Raw genomic sequence first — 11,372 nt, 5'->3', positions numbered from 1 at the left:
TAATGAGCATCCTAACGCGTACTTTTTGAAGTAATCTCAATTTTAACTTGAAAAATAAAAATATAACTAATGCATTTCATACAATTTTTGTTTGTTTGTTTGGGATTTCATAAAATATAAATGTGATATTTCAAAGAGACACGCTGAAATTATGCTCAAACTCAAATTAATCAGTGGAAGAATATTGTTTTTAATTTTATTGCTCTATAATTTCAAATTAAAATATGTCAATTTTTTTTTAAAAAAAAAGTAAAATGGAACAAAATTATTTTGATAGATTTTAGTTTAGCATTTTTACATATGCAATACAGAAATATGTATAACACAAACACATATATACATATATATATTACTATTTATTAAGAATTCTAGCTATTTATTAAGAATTCTAGAGACAAAGTCATTGTCTTTGTCCTTTTTAATTTTTTTTTTTATTATTCATCCTGTTTTTTTATTTTAAATTAAAATTTAATTTTACTTTAGTTTTATAATTATGATATGCTCGTATATTATTAAATATTAGTATTGCCCTTAAATTAATTTTTTAACATTATAATATTATCTTTATTTAAATAAAATTAAATTAAATATAAAAAAACTGTTTTCTAAAAGGCGACACATAGATGTCGTCTAGGCGTCGGGCGATGGCCCACCGTCCTGATTTTAGTTTCGCCTAGATAGCTCTGCCTAATGTAATATATAATTTTTTTTAAAAATATTATTCGACATATTTTTCAATCAATTTGTATCAGATAAAAAAGATGATATGTTATTAATTTCGACTTAGAATCTGATATCGATGAATTATTTGGAAAATATGGAGGAAAAAAATAGATATTTAAGTAAAAAAAATTATCGAGGTTTCATCTAGATGTTAAGCGATGAGTAACCACTATCCAACTACTGCTTATCGCTTTTTATACACTAAAAAAATTATATAAGTATAGAACGCATACGTACATACACTAATGTATGTAAATAATGAGATATAATCTCCGATCACCCCATGGCTGAGGCATCATTTTCTATTAAATATAGAAAGAACAACTCGCCAAATTCGCTTCCATGATTGGACCACGTACCTTCTTTGAAAAAGTCCCCCATAAAGAATTTCACAAATTATGTCATTTTCATAATCATTTAGTTCTCTTTTATTTTCTCTATAAAATAAATGTCTCAAAGCAAATATATTTATATTTATTCGAAAGAATTAAGATTCTATCCATACTTTTTTCTTCAGAGGGAGTGGATCCTCTTTCTTCCCCGTTACATTTTTCAAATCAAACTTTATTTCGTTTTGACAATAATATATGTTATTCTATTACATAGTCGTGAAGATATTTCTTATAATCTTTTGCCTAAATCTGCGAGACAAATTCACTTTCTCAAATTATTTGACGGATCAAATAAATTATATTGAAAAAAATAGACCATATCGGATGATCACTTCTGTTTTATTTTCATAATTTAAAAATTTATATGATATTTTTGAAAATTATTTTTTTATTCTATTTATTCACTAATGAATAGACTTTAAATTTTTTGTTTTTTTTTTTTGTTTTTTGGAATCAATTAATTCGTTTTTTCTTAAGCCTGAAATAAAATATTCTTATGAAATAGAAGATGAGTGAGTCTTATGTGAGATCGTCTCACGGATATTAATCTGTGAGACAGGTCAACCCTACCCATATTCACAATAAAAAGTAATACTATTAGCATGTAATACTTTCTCATGGATGACCCAAATAAGAGATCCGTCTCACAAATACGACCCATTAGACCGTCTCACACAAGTTTTTGTCATAGAATAGATGCTTCATTCGAAATTAGGAGTTTCCAGTTATAAAATGAATCAATAAAAAGGATGGTTGAAAAGCTGTCATCACTACGATTTATCTCAAATGAGATTGTTTAGATAATTTCATTTTTTTCCACTGAAGTACTGGTGTAAAAATAAAAGATACGAGTAATTTATTTTTTTGCGAACATAATATCGAACAACTTTTCTGCATGATAAATTGGATTTAGCACTCACATATAATATAAAAAGCGTTCTTCAGTCACTGTGTTAACCTAGAGTAAATTCGATTGCTAACCCTAAATTTTTGAATTAATCAACATTTAGAACAAATACATAAAAAAAAATGAACACAATACGAATTTCATTTCAAATGTGAATCAAGATCCATTGTGAAATTTAAATATGGGTGTGAGACAAACAAAATTAAAAGGAATGGTTTGATCTCAGCACTAGTTAGCATGTAAATTACAGTAGATTGTTTTTAATTTTTTTTGACTTTTAATTATTTTTAATAAACTTAATTCAAAAAAAGTTCTAATATAAATATTACTATTAATTAAATTCCTTTATTATTAAAAATACATTATTATTGTAATAAAAATATACGCAGATCATGCCAAACAAGAACGTAATGATTAATAAATACTAGTATATTTTATGTTTCCTATATAAAGAATCAAACATACGCTTCATTTTATATTATATTTTGACAAAAACCCATTCCCCCGAATAAAACCCCAAAAAGACTGAAAACCAATGTATTTTATTGTATTTTTAATTTCAAAATAACATAATTTTTGCATAAAATATAAAATTATTCTCCGAACTATCAATTCTAAAAGGAATATTTTTATAATTTTATATACAAAAATTATTTTATTCGAAATAAATTTATCAATATAAGAAAATATCTTACACTTAAGAAATTATATTAAAAATTAATTAGAAATTAATTTAATTGATAAAATAATCAATTCAAATAAGTTTATGAAAGGAGATTAATTAAATTCGTAAATACAACAAAATATTTAATATAAAAATATAAGTCAACTAAGAATTATTCGATGAATCCTTTTTTATTAACATTATCTTTATGAATAATGTTGGGTTCAATAATTGTTTATGTTGAGTAAAACAATCAAAACGTGATTTTTGAAGTATTGCATTATTTAGAAGATATGAGTTGAATTATCAAAAAAAAAAAAAGAAGATATGAGTTGAACCATTACCACCCGTTATAATTTTTGATAAAACAACAAACATTTGGTCTTATAATTTGTATCATAACCAATGTCACACGTTCAATTATAATTGATCGCGAGGAATATAATTATTGAGAGGACTGTTGTGGTACAATAATTACTCTCGTTGGAAGAGCATTGAAACGTGGCGTTTGAGCTGTTGTACTGTTTTAAAAAATTTGAGTTGCACAGTTGCTGCCACCTATAATTTTTGGTAAAACGGAAAATACTCGGTAATATAATTGATATTAGAGTCAAGGTCACAAGATTGATTCTCAATGATTGCAAGGAGTATAATTATTAGAAGATACACTCTTGGGTACAATAATTCTCCATGAAACATGATATTTTAGCAGCTGTATATACGGTTTAAAAATTTTAAGTTGCACAATTACCGTCCACCGTAACCTTATATTTCATTATAAGGTTTGAATTTTGAACACAAGTTTGATTATCTTAGATCGCAAAAACATACTAGTTTTTCTTGGTTAATTTTTTGTAGGTCTAATTTTATGTCTGATCACTCTAAGCATTTCACAATATTTTGGCTAACTCATGTTTATTTTCCAAGTCATGACAGCAAACCACCCCAACTGGTTTTCATGACTTGTTGACATTTTGTTATCTTGTTTGAGTCCGATGGTTGCTTTGGAATACAACAACAGAGCCCGATCCACTAATTTTCTGCGTAGGTGTTCCGATCCCTTGTTAACATTTTAGACACTAGATTTTGTCGCAATACCTATGACAGCAATCTCTATTTCTTTTTGTCTTTGATTTCATGATTTGACAGAAGGAGATATACGTGTCTTTTGCAAGCTGTGTCTGAGATATTTTTTTATCATAAATTAATACTGTCAATCTCAAAATACCACCCGTCTCTTGTTTATTGGTTTTGATATCTTTATTCCCAATACTTTATCCCTAAACGTGACCATTGAAATCTTTCTATTGGTTTTCATTTGGCTTTTTTCCATTGAAAATCTGAAAGTAATGACCTCCAATTGCTTCAGCAAGTGGTCCAACTTGTCTAGGTACGTTCACCAATTCCCACTTGTCCGAATATACTTAACAATTCCCACTTGTCTATATATCTAACAAATCTGAACAAGACAGTGCAAGAAGCAAATATTTATCGTACACTGATTATTAACCTTTTGACATTTGGCCTTGCCACCACCGTTCATGGTCGTCATACCAACATAACAAACATTTCCCCCCCAAAAAAAAATATTATGGAATATCAACCATAAAGTAAATATTTAAAATGAAATACACACACATAGGAACAGAATATTATTATTTTCAATTTTTTTATAATATACTTCCAATTTATTTTACTAGATGAAGATATTTTGTAATCGTCAAAGGTTTTTTTTTTTAAATATATAATTAAACATATAAGCTTTTTTAATCATACTTTCTTTTCCGGAACATTTATCAGTTTACAGTGCTTTTTGGTAGTTTATCAAATTAACGTGGAAAATAATTACGAACTAATTTTCTTTTTTATTTACCGTTGTCTTGCCTCTTACAGGAGCGGGGATAAGATTTTCTTAGATTAAATTAAGGAATAAAAAAATATTGTGAAGCTTATCTAATTTTTTTATATATAATTTGATAGGATCTATTAAGGGACACTCGTTTTTGAAATATTGAACATCGAAAAATTAAATCGTGCCTGTCTAGTTGTCTTTAAAATAGTTAAAGATTGTGTCGATGTAATGGAAACAAAATTAACAGCCTGTAGAGCTGTTAAATATTTTGAAAGGTTTTTTTTGTTAAACACATGCAATTGGAATGAGTAAAAACGTTTTGATTGAAGTAGTTTACAAACACTTGATATGAAAAATTTTGGGAATTAAGACACATAAAATGTTTAAATAATACCTACTAAAAACTGTATTAATAATAAAATGTAATAATAAATAGACAATAATTTGTTTATAGACACTAATTTGTTTATGGATGTTCGAAGATTAACAAATCTAAATTAAACCATCTATTCTTCCACCTAAGAATGATTAACTAGAAGACTTTGATTAGTACAATTCTTTGCACAAACCAACTTCAACATAGGACTTATTCATTGTCTAAGTGAAACTCCTATCATACTCACGATTGTAGACTACAACATCACAATCCGCATAATATTTAACATCTCTAATGTCAAGATTACAAACACGATCTTTAATGTTTTTGTGTGAATATTGTGTGTGAGAATTTTTACAGTGTATGTTATATAAAATCTTTCTTCACACATTGGTTTGCTCTCATTCTAATTAATTTCTTCATGTAGGCTCTCATGTTTTGAATCACTTTCCAAATCTTATATTTGATCTTTTAATGTATTGTATTTTTGACCTCTAAGAATTATATAACGTTAAATATAAGAATATGATCGTTTGGAAAGAGTGTGTATGTATTCTGACATTGCAACAGTCAAATTCGTATTTCTGACCGCTTTTAGAAATTGAGTTGATTTGACCAATTATGCCGATCTTATATGAGCTGAGCTGAGCTGATCAACCTGGAAGAGTTGATCTGATTAGCTTGAACTGTTGGTTTGATATGAGATGTTCCAAGTGAGTGTTCTATTCTTTTGATTATAACTATTGTTTCATCGATTTTCTGGCAAAATGATAAACATGAAAGTTACAGTCATTTCTCTTACTTTCCATGGAATCAACAATCACTCAATTTCAAGTTTGTATGAGAGATTTATGTTGACAGATCAAACTGTCTGCAATTTGGAACTTGTTCTTCATTCAATTCAGAAGCAACAATTTATATCATTCTCTTTGATTTGTAACACATATTGAGTCGTTACATTTGAATAACCAAGCTGAAACATATAACCAACCAGACCGAGCTGATTGTTGTTTCCGTTTTTGTCAGATCAATTTTGAGACTGATATTTTTCCTAGATAACGTTCAAACTAATTGAGCTGTTATAAAACATGACTTATGGAAAATTTATTAATTTATAGTTTTGTTAGCTGGTTATTTACATCATCGAGCAATGAGATATAATCAAAACACTTCAGTTTTCAATAATTAATTAGTAATTTCAGCAAATTTTCACTTTTGATTTGACATCTATCAACTTCACACTTAATGAAATATATTAACAACACAATAACAAATTTTGATATTATGAAATCAAGTTTGTCAGCTTTACATAATCTAACATAATTAAATATTTTTTTGCTCGTTAATTATATATCCTGCTTGAATTCACACTCTCTGTTATACATAAGATAATTAAAGTCATAATTATTAAAAAATCCCTAAGAATTATTTCTGCTCCCCGCTTCTTAGAAGGGAGGGACAACAATTTTCAAAAAAAAAATCTTAGCCTAATTGTCAAATTACCCAATGTAACTTTTAACTATTTACATTTATCTGAATTTTTTTGAAAAACACGAAAAACATAACATAAAATATTATATTTTTTGTTGGATAGATGCATTGCCTGTGCATTCATTGTAGCAATGTGCCGCGTGTCTATTATTAGTTGGCAATAAATGGTGTCATTATTATTGCAGAATTTAATATTGGAAATTAATTGAATATTATTATCATATTATTTCAGCAATTGAATATTATTATTATGTCATGCTTTTACATTTTATCCTTTTCAGGCAACAATAATAAAAAATAGACACTTTTCTTGGCAACATTACCAAAAGGAGAAATACATGGAAAAAAGACCAAGAATAATCAAACATGAAAATATCTACGAACCCTGTTCACTTTAAATCAAAATCTTCGATTAATTCCAGCTAAACAATGACATGCATGCATGCATTTAATTTTAATCTTCGATTTTGTCTCAATTTTATATTTCAATTTTTGTAAGAAATTAGGCACGTGCCCGTTAAGTATTGACGATCAACTAAGGACAGGGTAAAAAATTATTAAAATCTGTAAATTCAAGGATTTTTTTTTTGAAACATAAAATATAGATTAAAACAATTGTACGTAATAATAAATTAATCAAGTTTCCATATATTCAAAGTATTAACCATCTGTCTTAAATAATGTATAAATTAATGCATGTTGCCAATAAATAATTCAACACCCTATTCTATTTAAATATTTTCTCCATCTTTCCTAAAACCTAGCTTCCTCCATCTCCACTCTTTCATCTTCTGTTAAATTGTTGTATATATTTTTTTCCAAAATCACAGGCAAATAAATCCCTTCATTTTTCTTGGAAAATAACAAAGAAAAAAGGGATTGTTCCGTCTTGTTACGTCGTATCTCCTCTTGTTTCTTGAATTTATTCTTGATTATCTTATGTCAAAACCCTATGCATCAACGAGATCTGGAAAAAAAAGGAACCACAAATAAAAGGCTAGCTTTTTCCACGAAAAATATTTGAACCACGAGAAAAAATCCTCGAAAACTTATGAAAAACTCTATAGATTTTGTAAGGAGGAGTATGTTGGATCAAGTTCATTACCAGATTGGGATAACGAGGATCTGATTCCTCAGCCAATGGAGGCTTTGCTAGAGATTGGTCCTCCGCCATTTCTCAGCAAAACTTATGATTTTGTTGAAGATCCAAGTACAGATGAATTCGTTTCGTGGAGTCGAGGACACAATAGTTTCATTGTTTGGGATCCTCAAAAATTTGCAACCAATATTCTTCCAAAGTACTTCAAGCACAATAATTTCTCAAGTTTTGTGAGGCAGCTTAATACTTATGTGAGTAATAGTAATTCTAGTTTATATCTTTCTTGAAATTTGTTTTATAACGTTTCTTTCTTTTGAAAAATATCTTAGCTTATCTCGTTTGGTATAAGTTCGATCCATATCCAGTCTGGTACAAAGATTTATTAAGTAAGTGTATGGGATCCTTTATATTTGCTCATTCTTATTATAATAAATTTAAGAGTTTTTATAATAACTTATATAGAGTACATTGTGTTAGTATATAATCTTCTGTGATTCAAGCTCTTAAAAATAATTCAGCTCTACCAGTTACTAATTAGCCGAAAACAACTGAAAACTTTAATTTCTTCCAATGTACTTTTTATTAAGGAATTAGTTCATCATAGGGTAAGGTAAAGCTTCTTAACCGAATTGTGTTGAATGGATTTAAAAGCAGAAATCTTGATTCATAATGTTTCATCAAATCCTGTCAACAAATTATTTTTTCAATATTTTACAAGCTTTCTAGCTTGGCTTTCTATTCAATATGTGAAATATATTGTATAAATGTAATTTTCCAGGGCTTTAGGAAGGTTGATCCAGACAAGTGGGAGTTTGCAAACGAAGGGTTTTTAAGGGGACAAAGGCATCTTCTAAAAACATTGTAAGAAGAAAGAAACAATATTCGAGTTCTCAAACGTCGATTGATCAAAGTCTAGGCTCGTGTGTGGAGGTGGGAAGTTTTGGATTAGATGCAGAAATCGATCGATTAAGGCGCGATAAGCAAGTTCTCACGATGGAATTAGTGAAACTCAGACAGCAACAACAAACCACATTTTCATGTCTTAAGACAATGGAAGAAAGGCTTAAAAGTACAGAAATAAAGCAAAAACAAACTATGAGTTTCTTGGCAAAAGCTATACAAAACCCCTCTCTCTTGCAACAAATATTGCAGCAAAATGACAAGAAAAAAGAGCTTGAAGAAGTGATAAGCAACAAAAGGCGGAGAAGAATATTAGACCACGTTTCAAGAAATGTTGGGGTTGAAGAATCAGTATTCCATGAAGGTGAAAATATTAGTTTGGCCACAATTGGGAATCTTGCATTTAGAGAATCAGGCCAAGGAAGTGAAATAAATGCATACAATCTTAAGCTAGAGCCTCAGGATTTTGATGAAATCCCAAGATTTGGTGATTTGGAGCTTGAGAACTTGGCATTGAGTATGCAAAAACCTCCATTGATGATGGAGGGAGAATCTTTGGAAAAAGGAGAATATAAGCCAATTGTTGATCAAGGGTTTTGGGAAGAATTGATAAATGAGGGGATTTATGAAATTGGGAAAATTGAGGAGGGTGGGGATGATTTGGCCGAGCAATTCTAAGATAGAAAGGAAATTTTTTTTTTTTATTTTTTTTAGGATTATGATTTTTTGGCTATATTATTTTACATTGCATGATTGGGCTCACTATTTGCTAATATTAGATTAAATAATTTTGGGTCTTGGATTATCCCTACGGGTACATCATCGACCCTACTCGTATTGGGGTTTTCTTAGGGGTTAGTATCAGCAAATATGTTTCCATATTGGAGATTATACCAATTGTTTGTCACATTAATTTTACCATCATTTAATTTCTTTGTTAGCCAATTTGTTTAGTAACTTTTTCAAAATATCTTTTGTTTGTGCATTTATTCAATTAATTAATTTGACGTTGCAACTAATTTCATTTAAATTGATGCTTCAACCACGAATGCAACTAAAGTATTAATTATTATAATTTTATATAATAAACATTGTGCATGATGGATAATTAGAATTTTAGTTTTCTTTAATCAAGTTTATAATCATATATGTATTCACTGTGTTGTAGAAAAAATAAACATTAGACAAAATGAGGATATTTCAAAGAAAGAAATTTCATTTTCGATCTTGTATATTTGAGATGTCACATTTTTTATTAATTATCTATTTGAATATAAAAATTTCACGTCGAAAACGATTGCATAATAGGCTTCTTATAACAAATAATTTTATTCGTTCTCACTTTAATAAAATGGTCGCTTGAGTTGATATAGGAGTCTATTGTAAGTCATTATAAACTATTTTAAACTTTTTTTTCTAATTCATGTGGGACAAAGAGTATTGCAATCACCTCTTCTTCAGAATGCTACGTCCTCGTCGCGGCCGAACTCTTGATATATTAATATTGAGAATGTAGATGTGACTCATATAGATTTAAGAAATCTCTCTTGTGGATGTAGTATTTTGCCTCATAGATTCAAAAGATGACTCTCATACACATAATTTTAATCTTGTAGTTTAATATTCAAATAAATGAATTATAAAATTAAAAATATTACATCTATGCACACTGGAAAAAAATTATTTAATTTCATCTAAATACGAAGAATTTTTTTCGAAAGTATGGTAGAAAGAAACTCAGGAAGTTTTGAAGGGGCAAAAAACATTTTATCCAAACAGAAGTAGCATCAAACTTTGATTAGGCTTTCAGCCACTTCCATTTAATTTTTTTGGAATTGATTCATTGAAAGTTGTGTGGATAAAATGTCTTTCAACATTGATATGAATAAGCTCAATATAATTATTAATGAAATAATTTAATGTAAGAGAACATCAATTGAAAACTATATATCCTACATAAAAACAATACAAAAAAAAAACAAAAGAGAAAAATCATTCAGAAAACTAAAAAATAAATTTGTAAAAAATAATATTTTTTTCATGAACCGAGTCAAGTCGAAAATCAATCACACAAAATTGATCACTGAAACAAAATCACATATATGCTTGGAAATCCTGTGAGGTAATATATGTACTACAAGAATAAATAATCGCTTGTGATAATTGTGTACCAATTTCTGGGCTGTCTTTTTTAAAAAATAAAATTAAAAAATGCTGAAAAATCATTATATCCGCCAGATTTGCGTTCGTGATTGGGCCACGTACCTTCTTTTCAAAAAGGTCCATTTGCCTAATAGAATTGGGTCATTTTGTCCTTTTTTAATTTCACTTTAAAACGTGTGTCATTATCAAGGACAAAGAAAATATATTTGTTTTTTTTTTCGAAAGAATTGAGATTCTATCGGTGTTTTCTTCTTCAAAGGGAGTGGACCCTTTATTTAGGTTGATATTTAAAAATATAATAATATATCACATTGTCGTGGAGATATTTGTTAGCATGGCCAAACCAAATCATGCCGTATTCTTTTATTTTTTTTTTCGATTTTTTTGTATATTATTAAATGAATATTAGGTATTTATTTAATAAAATGTTATTATTATTTCAATTTCTTTGGTGGATACTACTTCTTTCTTTTCGATTATTTCTGTCGAGTTCAAATTTTTTGCATCCAAATTCCATTGTCCACGATTGAGTTTGTTCATAACAACTATAGGAATCTGAAGGGAAATATATTTCCTTATTTAATTGATACAATTTCTTATCTTAAATGATTTCCCTAATATTATCTTTTCTTGTAGATTTGATTGAGTATAATATTTAATTGTGGTTTTGTCTTTCTAGATAATTATGTCAAGATTTTATTGTGATGTAATATCTTCCTTAAATCTAATTTCATATTGATAAAATTATGTAGAATATTGAGTTTTACCTTTCTAGATATTATCTTTGTGATAAATATTTTCTAGA

The 11,372-nt window shown here is 28.1% G+C and overlaps 1 pseudogene; it reads left to right on the top strand.

Moving 5' to 3' along the window:
• The first annotated feature begins 7,148 nt into the window (after positions 1-7,148).
• On the top strand, positions 7,149-9,296 carry LOC140828576 (heat stress transcription factor A-6b-like; annotated as a pseudogene).
• Positions 9,297-11,372: the final 2,076 nt, after the last annotated feature.

This window comes from Primulina eburnea, chromosome 3, assembly GCF_022965805.1.
Source record: "Primulina eburnea isolate SZY01 chromosome 3, ASM2296580v1, whole genome shotgun sequence".
NCBI classification, from domain to species: domain Eukaryota; kingdom Viridiplantae; phylum Streptophyta; class Magnoliopsida; order Lamiales; family Gesneriaceae; genus Primulina; species Primulina eburnea.
Note: the sequence above shows the minus strand (reverse complement) of the source record. Positions and strands in the feature narration are given on the sequence as shown.